The sequence below is a fragment of the Doryrhamphus excisus genome, chromosome 4, assembly GCF_030265055.1.
Source record: "Doryrhamphus excisus isolate RoL2022-K1 chromosome 4, RoL_Dexc_1.0, whole genome shotgun sequence".
In the NCBI taxonomy this organism is placed as follows: Eukaryota; Metazoa; Chordata; class Actinopteri; order Syngnathiformes; family Syngnathidae; genus Doryrhamphus; species Doryrhamphus excisus.
In genome coordinates this window covers 21,466,099-21,479,286 of record NC_080469.1, presented here as the reverse complement: position 1 = coordinate 21,479,286, position 13,188 = coordinate 21,466,099, and the positions used below count along the sequence as shown (strand labels likewise).

The 13,188-nt window shown below is 40.1% G+C and overlaps 1 long non-coding RNA gene across 1 annotated transcript in view; it reads right to left on the bottom strand.

Moving 5' to 3' along the window:
* Positions 1-2,578: 2,578 nt before the first annotated feature.
* LOC131128222 (uncharacterized) overlaps positions 2,579-13,188 on the bottom strand; it is a 119,426-nt gene continuing 108,816 nt past the window's right edge. The window contains exon 3 of the long non-coding RNA XR_009129605.1: positions 2,579-3,124. This is a non-coding gene — a long non-coding RNA (uncharacterized LOC131128222). The remainder of the gene's footprint in view (positions 3,125-13,188) is intronic.

Genomic DNA, 13,188 nt, shown 5'->3' with positions numbered 1-13,188 from the left:
AGTGTCATGGTTTGGGGCTGCATGAGTGCTGCAAACACGGGGAGATGCAGTTCATTAGGGGTAAGATTAATTTCCTGTAATGTAATGTACTGTAAAGCGGTGCATAGACATAACCAGTCATTTTAAATGGAATCATTCACATCTTGGAAGAAGCGAATCGCACACACACACACAGACAGAGACAAAGATATGTGAGCGTATAATGCATGTGCCGTATTTGAGTCGCCTGTGTTTTTGTGTTTCGGGGGTGATGCTTGGGTATGTACACAAAATTGTGAGTTTGTGTGCGCTTGCATGTGTGTGTTTGTGTGAGCAGATTGCAGAGGGCGGGAAGAGTGGGCTTGGGTGCACACTAACAGATGGCAAGAGAGAAGGCGGTGGTTTAACTCTGCTTTGCGCTCCTTCTTAAAGAGCAACCGGTCGAGAGATTGTTTGTGTGCGTGTGCGAATGCTCACTCTGTAATTCATTCCGCCAAACTTGAATATTGTTTGTGCAAGTACACATAAACACACATACACACACATACACACACGTACAAATGGTTGCTGCCTCAACCACAGGAGAAGGTAACGTTTCTATTTTTCTTTTTTATTCATTCATTTTCTACCTTATCCCCATGAGGGTTGCAGGGGGTGCTGGAGCCTATCCCAGAGGCGGGCCACCCTGGAATGGTGGCCAGCCAATCACAGGGCACATATAGACAAACAACCATTCACACTCACATTCATACCTATGGACAATTTGGAGTCGCTAAATAACCTAGCATGTTTTTGGAATGTGGGAGGAAACCGGAGTACCCGGAGAAAACCCACGCATGCACGGGGAGAACATGTAAACGCCACACAAGCCACGTATACATGGACCCAAATATTCCAATTCCATTCGGTTTATTTGCTCAAACGGAAAGAATGTAACCTTTGTATACACCTCATTCCGAACGAAAAGTGCCAATCCAAATGAATATACAATGGGATTCCCGGGGTGGAATATTCCTTTCCCCAATCCGATTGAGGTATCTTGTACCCGCTCAAACGGAAAGTTGTCAGACTGCGTTCTTCTTCGTGGTGTTTTTCTTCTTCTGTTGTTTATTGGCGGTTGGCAAGCAGCTTTCGTGTGCATTAGCGCCATCTGTGGAACAGAATCTAAACCCTTCTATACGCCATTCACAAGTCCAGTTTTATTAAAAAAGAAAATATATATCTATATAAAACATGTGCCTGATCTGTTCCTGGGTGCGTTCTTTCAGTGAATGCTGAGATATGACATATGTAACACGCGGCTCCAGACGTTCTTCGATTAAAAAAAAATGGAGGCGAGCAATCAGCACTGGACTGCTGCGGAAAGTTTGTTTTTGATTGGACTGGACGAAGGAAAAACTGTCAATACGGAGTTATTTTAACAAGTGGAAGAAAAACTTGGGGAAGTCGGTATCACGTGATGTTGATGTTTACGCTTTACTGCGAATGTCCCATTGACTATTCTGTTGGATTATAGCGGCGCATGTAGACAGGAGATTGGAATATTCCTTTCCATGTATACCAAGGAAAGGTCACTCGGAAAGAGAAAAACTCCTAAACATGGCTACAGAGATGGCCGAGGGTGGGATTGAACTTGGGTTTCTTAGCTGTGAGGTTTATTTTTCCAGTAATTCAGGGTGGTGAAGAGAAGGTGTCCAAATAAGATGGTGTGCTGAACAGAGACATTATCAAGTGTTAAAACAACGACAAAAGGGGGGTCCTTGGAGGCATCCGCACTAGATGCCCCAGTCTAGTCCTCCACAGAGGAACCTGATTTTGGCTGCTTGTATCCGCAATGTCGTTCATGACCATAAGTGAGAGTGGGAACTCAGATCGGTAAACCGGTAAACAGAGCTTTGCCGTTCAGATCAGCTCTCTATCCACCACGTCGGTCCAGTACAGTGACAGTACAGTGATCCGCCTGTCAATCTCATGCTGCAGCCTTCCTTCACTGGTGAACAAGAGATACTTGAACTCCTCCGCTCTAACCTGAAGGGTGCAACCGACCCCTCTCTGACTGAAAAATATGGCCTCTGATTTGGAGGTGCTGTGTCTCATCCCAGAAGAAGCACACTCAGCTGCAAAAACGTTGACAGTCCCAGCCTCTCCACAGTCGTCTGCAAATACCAGAGACCAGATCCGAAGGCTCCAAAACTGGACACCCTCAACGATTCTGTCAATAAAAGTTATGAACAGAATCAATGGCAGATGCCAAGATTTATTGGGAACAGGCTCGACTTATCGATGGATCCTGCTCCGGTTGGACAAGAACCGAATGGAACAAGGCCACCAACCCCCACAACAGGACACCCTGTCCAAGTCAAGTCCACAAAACCCATAGAGAACGTTTGGGCAAAACCACACTGCACCTCCAGTCAATGAGGTTCAACCAAAAGCTGCACTCTTCTAACCAACTAAACCTATTTAAGAAGAAAATGTAATAAAAAAAAAATTAAAATTATTTGCAAAAGAAATTGCAAATATTTAACAAAACATTAAATAAACATTTAGCTTTGCAAAATATTGCTTTAATTTTTCACTTTAAGGCCCACGGTGGAAAATATTTGGACAGCCCTGTACTAGACTATCAACAACACAAAGCGTCTTATTATATCTGTGTTAATGTCACATGGCTGCAAGGCTATTTCAATTAAAAAATTAAAAATTAAAAATTTCATCTCCTGGAGATTACTACCTCTAAGTCAAGATATAATATTAATAGAACCTGTAAACCTCACTGGAGATCATCCAGTATCACAATGCAGTGAAACAACAATAGAATATTCCATAAGCCTCATTGAACAGCACTACAAGGCCATGGAAGAGGGCGCAGTAAGGCTTTCTGCATAGTTTGTCCTCGGGGGGGGAGCGTTCACAACTGTCAGCGTGTGACCAGCTGCACAGTTTGACTGTCATTGCTCAAAGGCATGAACACACGCATACACAAACCCAGATTTAGTGACTTTTTTCGGCGAGAATTATGCACCGAGTAAGAAGGACTGGGAAGAACGGCGGCATGGTCAGTGAATGGTGACAGTCGCTGTCCTCGTGTCTCTCCAGAGAATGAAGCAGAGTTGACATACAGGACGCACTGGTGGCTCGCAGTCTGCCGGGGACAGAACACATGCTTTAAGACTTCTGGCAAATGTGCATTCTTGCATTTTGTATTCTTGTTTTGTGGTAGCAACCTAGCCTAATGCAGTATAAGTATGTAGTGAGTACCTTACATTGCAACTTCTAAAAACAATACTATGGAATGTCATTTGGACATACACAGACATACAGTCTTTCGTAGTATAGATGGACTGTCCACAAAAAAGGAGTCAAGTGAGTACACCTCACAGTAGTCACGTATACATGTATCCAAATATTCCAATTCCATTCAGGTTATTTGCTCAAACGGAAAAAAATCTAACCTTTGTATACACCTCATTCCGAAAGAAAAGTGCCAATCTGAATGAATATATAATGGGATTCCCAGGGGTGGAATATTCCTTTCCCCAATCCGATTGAGGTATCTTGTACCCGCTTAATCGGAAAGTTGTCAGGGTGCGATCTTTCAGCGCATGCTCAGCTGTGACGTAACACGCAGACGTCTCTCAGGTTTTGAAAATGGCGGCGAGCCATTAACCCTAACCCCCTAACACTAACCCCTACCCCCTAATCCTAACCCCTAACCCTAACCCCTAACTCCCTAAACCTAACGTTAACCCCTAAACCTAACCCTAACCCCAACCCCAACCCCAACCCCAACCCCCCTAACCCCTAACCCCCTAAACCTAACCCTAACCCCTAACCCCCCTAACCCTACCCCTAACCCCCTAACACTAACCCTAACCCCCTAACCCTAACCCCTCACCTCTAACCCTAACCCCCCTAACCCTAACCCTAACCCCCTAACCCTAACCCTTTCCAGCCAGAGATGAACTGAAAATCAATTGATAACTGTGCTGGTTAGTTCATTCATTCATTCATTCATTTTCTACTGCATTTCCTCACGAGGGTCGCGGGGGGTGCTGGAGCCTATCCCAGCTGTCTTTGGGCGAGTGGCTGGGTACACCCTGGTGGCCAACCAATCACAGGGCACATATAGACAAACAACCATTCACACTCACATTCATACCTATGGACAATTTAATTTAACCACTAAACCACCGTGCAGCTTAGAGGTCTCTAATCATGTTAAAAACTGTATTTAGAATCATGTAAACGTTTCTATGTTTTCAATGCTCTGAGTACAAAGTACAAAGTACTGAGTACAGTCGGGTCTGAAAGCAATTAACCATGATAAATGAGGGATGACTATATCTATATTTTTTCCAAATACCAAATTTGCCAGACTATAAGTCACACTTTTTTTCATAGGTTGGCTGTTCCTGCGACTTATACTCCAGAGCGACTTATAAATGAAAAACCTTTTCTGTTTATGTTTATTTTTGGTGTAGCTGAATAAGCATTGTGTTAGCATATATTACACCTATTCAGCCTGTTCTCTATTCTTTTATTGTTAGAACTTGCCTTCCAAGATGACGTAATGTCTGTTTTGGTCAAGTAGTTTGGAAAATAAATTACCCGCAAAAAATGCCACTTATACTCCAGTGCGACTTATGTATGTTTTTTTTTTCTACCTACCTTGTGCGACTTATACTCCGGAAAATACAGTAATTTAATTTTACAGTTTTGTTTCTTTTTTTTTTTTTTTTTTTTTTTTTACTAAGTAAGACATCTGACTTGCAAGTTATGTTGCCAGTTTGTATGTTAAAAGTTGAAATACTTACTTACAAAGCAACTGGCGGGCCGGATTCAAACACTTGGTGGGCTACATGTGGCCCCAGGGCCATAGTTTGCCCTGTCTTAAAACATCAAGTGATTGAATATCTAGCTCATCGCTTATTTCTCCACTGTTCCATGGGAAGAAATCTAGATGAGAACGCAAAAAGTGTATCTTGACATATTGCAGCCCGGGGCTTTGTTGGACTTCAGGAGGTTTGCCACCAGCTGCTTATAATGATCCGCCTTGTAGTTTCCAAGAAACTCTGATGCAAAAGTCAATTTCTGCTCCCGTTCATGACATTTCTCCTATTTTGACCCAATACCGGATCTTAGAAATGTCACTACTTTGGCTTTTCTCCCACAACCCCAGTTCCGAAATACTCAAAATTTTTGGAATATTTATTTTGTTTTGGTATTTTTTTCAAATGACTTTCTTTAATCCTTCTATTGTATTAAAATTACATAGTTTTTCCTCATGGTTTTCTCATTAGAATGACATTTTTTTCCTCTTAATATTTTGACTTTATTTAAAATACTATTATTGTTATTATAAAATAATAATAATAAAATAATAATATATATTATTATAAAATATTTAAAATTTCAGCTGCTTTTTTAAAATTTACCAACTATTTTAATTGATAATTATGACTTTATTTCAATAATATTTTAACTTTCCATTACCTCGTTTTCCAAAAATTACAACCTTTTGTTGTTTCTGAAATTGCGACTTACAAATGGCCCCCGGTCCGCACTTTAGACACCTTTGCATCACTCAGTCAATATTTTTGACTCGCCCAAAGACAGCTGGGATAGGCTCCAGCACCCCCCGCGACCCTCGTGAGGAAAAGCGGTAGAAAATGAATGAATGAATGTTGAGGTCAAGTCGCCGCATACTGCGGTTTTAAAGTACTACAGTCAGTATTTAATGCTGCCTACATTTTTTTCATCATTTGGAACACGTCCATGCATGTCATTGTTGGTCACGATGACTTGAGAGAAGCTGAGTACTTGCATTTCATTCAGGAATTAGTCATACTTGCAAATTTATCATCTTGTTAATACTCTGGCAGATTGTCAATAACCAAAGTGACTGCGTTCATATGCTCTGGCTAATGAGGTTTAATGACAGAATGCATATATGGAGCAGTAATTTAAATTAAAATCTTTTTTATTTAAATTATTATATTATTATTATATATTATTATTATATATTATTATTATTATATTATTTTATTATATATTATTATATTTTAATTAAATCTTTTTATTTTGAAGCGGCATAGCCTGTAGCCCACCGATTAGCCGTGCAAAATAAGCACCGGCTACGTGAGGTGGGCGTCGTGTTTGGGTGACATAATTGGGGTGACTACCCCGTGGGACAATACGGATGGCGTTGACTGACAGATTGCGACATGGCAAACGTAAGTTGGTTAATTATAATGGAAGGCTGATGAGCACGTGCCTGTCATTGACCAAGTCTTTAATTGGTTGATTTGACCGTGTTAGCATAAATCACTGTTATCTCACCGGCGCTATCATTCATCTGTGCATCATGGCTATTTTAGAGAAGCCTGCAACCAACGAGCATGAAAACAGCATCTTTTGCGGTTCTCCTCATTTGCACCTGGAAAACATCTTTTTTTTTTTTTAAACATAATGACGGAACGGGGGAAGAAAAGTTTGCTCACATAATGTGCCTTCATTACGCCGGCGAGGCTTTGCTGATGAGCTCAAATTCAGATGTCAGTAAACCCCTGAGCTGCAACAAGAGAACATCTTCATCACGCTGCTTGCTCTGGCTTTTACTTATTCACCAACTTGAAGGTCAGGCAGGGCCGACGCTAAACTTTTTAAATTATAGACGCACAGCAGGTGCTTTTCATAAAGGGCCCTGCCTGATGTTGTTAATGTTAATGTTCGTAACCAGTCGCTATCAGTAATTATATGCAAAACCATAAAAGCTATGAATTTAAAATGCATGAAACATTAATAAAAGTATGAGTCACAATTGGGGAAAAAAGTGAAAATCACTGTTTGTGTTCCACGGTCAATTAAAACGGCACAAATTGACAACCAAAACACTTTACTGTAAGCTGTTACATAAGTTATACAATAATCCCTTGTTTATCACATTGGAGCATAGAAAACCTATGTATGACCTTTTTTAAACATTATTAGAGTCCTCTAGACATGACATAACACCCCTATGGTCACCTTTGCACTTGTATGACCCGATACCGTACCGGAAATTCTGGTGTATAAGCCACACCCACTAAATTATGTGTCCACATCAAAAATGTATATAGTGTTGTGTTATAGCCACAAAGTACAACTGTATACAGTATCTCACCAAAGTAAGCATTTTTATTGTACAGTGGACCCTCTGTTAGCGTCTGCCCTGGTTAGCATGTTTTTGGTTAATGTTCAAAATTGATGTCCTGGTTACTGTACAGTTGGGAAAGATATTTTTGGCTTTTTTTGACTGGATTAATTGCATTTATATTATTTCTTCGAGGAAAATTGATTGGGTTCAGCATACGATTTGGTTAGAGACCGACCTTCTGTAATAAATTAATGTATTAATATAATACTAGTTATATTATACGCTTGAAAAAAACATACATAAGTCGCACTGGAGTATAAGTGGCATTTTTTGCGTGTAATTTATTTTCCAAACTACTTAACCAAAACAGACATTACGTCCTCTTGGAAGGCAAGTTCTAACAATAAAAGAATAGAGAACAGGCTGAATAGGTGTAAGATATGCTAACACAATGCTTATTCAGCTACACCAAAAATAAACATGAACAGAAAAGGTGTCCAGTGTTTATGGAACATAAACACTTTTTTCATTTATAAGTCGCTCTGGAGTATAAGTCGCAGGAACAGCCAACCTATGAAAAAAAAAGTGCGACTTATAGTCCGGAAAATACGGTAGTTAGATTACCCGTTACTGAAAAAAATTAATGTTGTGTATTTAACCGCCGTTATTCCCATCACTGGTCATGACCCTGAAGCATAACCGAACCTGAATGGTAGAGTTAGGCCATATTTTTTATATACCGCAATAGATTCTTTCAATGATAAGAAAATGACTTATAGTGGTATTGATAAGCGTAAAGAAGCTGAGTTGATGAATCAAATGCTGTCATTATGAAGGGAAGGGGCGTCCATGTAGGAAAGACAAAACATGAACAGAAAAGGTGTCCATTGTTTATCGAACATAAACAGTTTTTTTCATTTATAAGTCGCTCTGGAGTATAAGTCTCAGGAACAGCCAACCTATGAAAAAAAGTGTGACTTATAGTCCGGAAAATACGGTACATAGTTTGATGTGGTCTAATGTTTAAAGTGCTTCTGAAAAAAGGGACATGAGAACATACAGCTGATAGTATAACAACTTTACAGATGAAATTAGACAAATAATTCAAGGAAAATTATAAGCATAAAATAGTGTGTGTGTTAAATATATGTTCTTTTTGTTAACTCAATGCCGCCCACGGGCCAAAATATTTGCCCACCCCTGTTTTCGGGCAATGTAAACTTTTTAAAATTATAAATATTTAGTCTAATAATACAAAAAAAGATAAACAAATATGGTTTTGAAGTAAGTGGTTAGCGCGCAGACCTCACAGCTAGGAGACCAGGGTTCAATTCCACCCTGGACCATCTCTGTGTGGAGTTTGCATGTTCTCCCCGTGCATGCGTGGGTTTTCTCCGGGTACTCCGGTTTCCTCCCACATTCCAAAAACATGATAGGTTAATTGGCGACTCCAAATTGTCCATAGGTATGAATGTGAGTGTGAATGGTTGTTTGTCTATATGTGCCCTGTGATTGGCTGGCCACCAGTCCAGGGTGAACCCCGCCTCTCGCCCCGCGACCCCCTCGTTAGGAAAAGCGGTAGGTAGAGAGAGAGAGAGAGAGAGAGAGAAAGAGAGAAAGAAAGAGAGAAAGAGAGAAAGAGAGAGAGAGAAAGAGAGAAAGAGGAGAAAGAGAGAAAGAGAGAAAGAAAGAGAGAAAGAGAGAAAGAAAGAGAGAAAGAAAGTGAGAGAGAAAGAGAGAAACAGAGAGAGAGAAAGAGTGAGAGAAAGAAACAGAGAGAGAGAAAGAGAGAGAGAGAGAAAGAGAGAGAGAGAAAGAGAGAGAGAGAGAGAGAGAGAAAGAGAGAGAGAGAGAGAGAGAGAAAGAAAGAGAGAAAGAAAGAGAGAAAGAGAGAAAGAAAGAGAGAAAGAGAGAAAGAAAGAGAGAAAGAAAGAGAAAGAGAGAAAGAGATAAAGAAAGAAAGAGAGAGAAAGAGAGAAAGAGAGAGAGAGCGAGAGAAAGAGAGAAAGAGAGAAAGAAAGAAAGAAAAAGAAAGAAAGAAAAAGAAAGAAAGAAAGAAAGAAGGAAAGAAGGAAAGAAGGAAAGAAAGAAGGAAAGAAGGAAAGAAGGAAAGAAGGAAGGAAAGAAGGAAAGAAGGAAAGAAGGAAAGAAAGAAAGAAAGAAAGAAAGAAAGAAAGAAAGAAAGAAAGAAAGAAAGAAAGAAAGAAAGAAAGAAAGAAAGAAAGAAAGAAAGAAAGAAAGAAAGAAAGAAAGAAAGAAAGAAAGAAAGAAAGAAAGAAAGAAAGAAAGAAAGAAAGAAAGAAAGAATGAATGAATGACCGTTATCTATGGATTTTCAGTTCATCTCAGGCTAGATAAAGTTAGGACACCCAGAGAGTAAGTAGCGCCCATTTACGTATTCCTTCTGCAGCCAACACCATCACCTTGCTAAGCGTCGTATTCCTCTGATCCAATAAACAAACAATCTCTGATGTGTTGTTGCAGTTTGTACTCACAATCCTCACTTCCTTTGATTTGACTTATGCGTTATTAAGGCTAATTTACATGTGCAGGAGGGGCGCAGAAAACACACACACACACACACACACAGATGCACGATATTTAGCATGACATTGAGCATTCCCTTTGATCTCCCTGTTAGCGGGGAATCCGAGCTTGTTTACTCATCAGCGAGTGGGACAGGAAATACGATTATGCATGCGCAGTATCGCAGTTAGACATGCACAGATTAGCGAGCAGGTACAAAGGAATGTTAGTAGGCTACGCCGAAACAAACCGTGACGTGCTTTCACTGTCACTTCCACGGCAATCGTAACTCGGGTATAACCTGCGAGGTAACCCCCGTCGATGACAGTCATCAAAAGGACTTCAATTCCTGACATTCCTAACTATTTTCTGTGGAATTTTGTCTTAGATGTTGATTCCCATCTAGGCCACAAATATCTTGTCGGATGAAGCAGCGGTAAAATATCAACACCACCGACGAGGATGAATCCATCAAGCAGGGGTGGCGTCTCCTCAATCTCTGTTATCTACTTCCTTCCTACTTTTTTTTTTTTTTTTTTTTTTAAGATCACCCCCCCAAATAGACTTCTTGTGTTGCCCTGGAGACCATTCATCACCGTGACAACCACTGTGGTACACCATCTGCAGTTATTGCTCCAGTCTATTTTTATAAAGGAGAAAAAACATCACAAGTTACACTTGGGACATTATGGTGTTGGTTTGCTCACAAGCGCCCCCTTTGGTTGTGAAGTGTAATTCACTGTAGTAGATATACTGTATAGACAGGGATTTCACAGACAATTATACAATTATAACAACTCATTCCATCCTAGCACCAGTCCAGGGGGTACCCCGCCTCTCGCCCATAGACAACTAGGATAGGCTCCAGCATCCCCCGCGACCCTCGTGAGGAAAAAGCGGTAGAAAATGAATGAATGAATGAATTATACAATTATAACAACTCATTCCATCCTAGCACCAGTCCAGGGTGTACCCCGCCTCTCGCCCGAAGACAGCTGGGATAGGCTCCAGCACCCCCGCGACCGTCGTGAGGATAAGCGGTAGAAAATGAATGAATGAATGGACAACACATTCCATCCTAGCACCAGTCCAGGGGGTACCCTGCCTCTCGCCTGAAGACAGCTGGGATAGGCTCCAGCATCCCCCGCGACCCTCGTGAGGAAAAAGCGGTAGAAAATGAATGAATGAATGAATTATACAATTATAACAACTCATTCCATCCTAGCACCAGTCCAGGGTGTACCCCGCCTCTCGCCCGAAGACAGCTGGGATAGGCTCCAGCATGCCCCGCGACTCTTGTGAGGATAAGCAATAGAAAATGAATGAATGAATGAATTCCATCACAGCCATTTTTCTAAAGACAACCCCTTCAGCACCAGCCATCTTAGACAATGCACCAATTCTTCAAGGCACCCACAATATAATATTTATGGCTATATAAACATGGAAATTACCAAAAATATATATATATTAGAGTCTCGTCTTTCATCAGGAAAAAAGGTTTGTTTCTACCTTTTTTCCGTTTTTTAGTAATCAGCAATAGAAGGCGGGTAAGTTTCAGCAAAATATCAGTTGCCAACAAGAAAATGGAGAAAAACATATTTTCACATGAACGTTTTTTTTTTTTTGCGACAGCTCAAATTTCTAAACCACTATACCGACACAGGAAAAAAATAATTTATTCACAAATATTCTGGGATGAGGCTGCACGGTGGTCTAGTGGTTGGCGCGTAGACCTCACAGCTAGGACACTGAGGTTCAATTCCCCCCTCGGCCATCTCTGTGTGGAGTTTGCATGTTCTCCCCGTGCATGCGTGGGTTTTCTCCGGGTACTCCGGTTTCCTCCCACATTCCAAAAACATGCTAGGTTAATTGGCGACTCCAAATTGTCCATAGGTATGAATGTAAGCTGTTACATAAGTTATAGAATAATCCCTTTATATATAAAATAATCACATTGGAGCATAGAAAACCTATTTATGACCTTTTTTTAAACATTATTAGAGTCCTCTAGACATGAAATAACACCCCTATGGTCACCTTTGCACTTGTATGACCCGATACCGTACCGTAAATTCTGGTGTATAAGCCACACCCACTAAATTATGTGTCCACATCATAAAATAATATAGTGTAACACCATTGGAAATTGCAAGCAGTCATTACTCAATGAGTCCTGGGTTCGATGTTCTAACCACAAAGTACAACTGTATACAGTATCTCAACAAAGTAAGCATTTTTATTGTACAGTGGACCCTCTGTTAGCGTCTGCTCTGGTTAGCATGTTTTTGGTTAACGTTCAGAATTGACGTCCTGGTTACTGTACAGTTGGGAAAGATATTTTTGGCTTTTTTGACTGGATTAATTGCATTTATATTATTTATTCGAGGAAAATTGATTGGGTTTAGCATACGATTTGGTGAGTGTGAATGGTTGTTTGTCTGTATTCAAAAGAAAGAATGAATGAAACCACTCCAACTCTACAGTTACCACACCAGTCATCACAAGCTAACATGGATATAAAAAACATCAATGTTATGGTATTGTTTCAGTGAGAGAAAAAAGAAAAATATTCTTTAAAATACCTCAAATTAAATAATCACACTTGAGTCTTACTTCACTGATAAAGGATTGCTGTTTTGTGTTTGAATATGGTTTATTTTTATTTTTTTAAATTGTACCTATTCATGGCTTAAATTAAGAAAATTTTCAAGCAAATATAAAGCATTTTAAAAAAATGTGCTATGAAATGTGATACAATATTTGGTATTGTCGTTGTTAGCCGAGTGCTAGCAGCAGGTTATCAGTGTAGAGAGCAGCCGACAGCAGCTCCTGTGTGAATTTTCACTGCATGTGTGTTCTCTGCTGGTTAATTGAAACAATGTGAGTATCTCCTGAACCACAAACAGCGGCGATGGAGTAGTATTCTAATAATAATAATAATAATAATAATAAATTTTATTTATATTGCACTTTACATTACGGAAATCTCAAAGTGCTACAAGTTCTACACTGGTAGCAAATCGAACTTACCTCATTAATGTCTCAGCTTATTTGCTATTATTGTGTCTACTATATTGGGTAATACAAGTGTAAATGTGACTATAGGGGTGTTATTTCATGCCGCTTGGGCTCTATTAATGGTAAAATACTCTATGAAAATATTCCATTTATTGAATTTGCAAAAATTCACCCAGCCATGAACGATTCAGTTGTCTTATATTTATTCAAGGCCCCCGAATATAAAGTGGCATTGTTCAGTATGTCTTTGTATTGGCACAGTAAGCGGCCAGGGTCGAACCCTTGCATGCATGAAAACTGCTACTTATTACTGTCAGAGCATACAAGACTGCCCACCCATTATTTAGATGATTCATTTTAGGGAATCATTACGGGTTTGGTTACCATGGTAACAATAAGAACGACTCTCTCTCTCTCTCAAGTTGCATGTTTTAAATAAAACAGGAGCATCTCCAATGTGCAGACGGCACGCAGCTGAGATTGGCTGCTTCTGCTGCTGGCGGCGGCTTTTGTCCATGACGACA